The 1275-nt window shown below is 34.4% G+C and overlaps 1 pseudogene; it reads left to right on the plus strand.

Annotated features, from left to right (window-relative positions):
* The window catches only part of LOC102827583, a 147352-nt pseudogene that overhangs the window by 98375 nt on the left and 47702 nt on the right, over positions 1–1275 (plus strand).

The following is a 1275-nucleotide window of genomic DNA, read 5'->3' on the forward strand; positions in this document are numbered from 1 at the left end:
CCAGGGTTGTGTCATCTGCATATTGCAGGTTATTAATGAGTCTTCTTCCAATGCTGATGCCATGTTCTTCATAGAATCAAACTTCTCAGATCGCTTGGTCAACATGCAGATTGAATAAGTATGATGAAAAGTTACAAAGTTGGTGTACACCTTTCCTGTTCTGTTCTAATGATTAAAACCATTCAGTATCTCCTTGTTCTGTTCTAATGATTACCTCTTGGTCTATATACAGGTTCCTCATGAGCACAGTTAAGTGTTCTGGAACACATATTCTTTGCAAGGTTATCTATAGTTGATAATGAACCATAAATCCATAGTTTATTATGAGTCACACAGTTGAGTGCTTTTACATAGTTAATAAAGCTTTTTTTCTCTCTCATAGAATTTATAATCATGTATATTGTTGACATGATAAATAGTATTATAAACTTATTTTTGTCATTGTATATCTCTCTGCTGACTCCCTCTCACCTCAGAGTTTGTAGCATCAGGTTCTCCATTCAACCTAACTCTGTATGAGCTACATGCCCCAGTGAAGAAGAGTTGCTCATTTGTTGCTCATTTGAACTTAATGCACCAAGACACATTATGGTTTGAATTAAATCAGGTTGCTCATTAGTAGAAAAATTACCAAACAAAGAAGTCTCAAACTCATTGCCATAGAATTGATTCTGACTCATGGTAACCTCGTTTGTGTCAAAGAATTGTGCTCCATAAAAGTTTTCAAGATTGTGACCTTATGGAAGTAAATAGCTAGGCATTTTTTCTATGGAGTCTCTGAGTCTGTTCAAACTTTTTTGTTTTTTGTTTTGTAAGTAGATGTTTGCTTAACTGTTTGAACCACCTAGGAACTTTGGATCATTCACAAGACTCATAAGTCAGAAATAATTGCTATCAGGGTTCCAGTTCATAAATGCATGGATTCATTACAAACACAACATGTTTAAACAGGGCTCTGTGATTAATTGATGAGTATAGATAAATTCTCTCAGTCTCAGTCCTGTAAAGTTGCCTTCAAAAAAACAAAAAGTATGATTTGTCGTGTTCCATGGAAGGGAAAAAAAAAAAAAATGATTTTGAGGTCTGGGTAAATTTCAACAAAATGCAATGGACATCTTCTCAAATCATTGAAAGTGTGCAACACGTTTATGGGAATCTTGCCCCATATAAAACAATAGTTTTTAGATGAATCAAGTGTTTTAAGGAATGTCAGAAAGACCTTCAAAATGATTCAAAGTCAGAGTTCAGCTCAGAATTTATGGTGATGGTTTTTGA

This window comes from Chrysochloris asiatica, unplaced genomic scaffold (genome assembly GCF_000296735.1).
Source record: "Chrysochloris asiatica unplaced genomic scaffold, ChrAsi1.0 scaffold00212, whole genome shotgun sequence".
Taxonomy (NCBI): domain Eukaryota; kingdom Metazoa; phylum Chordata; class Mammalia; order Afrosoricida; family Chrysochloridae; genus Chrysochloris; species Chrysochloris asiatica.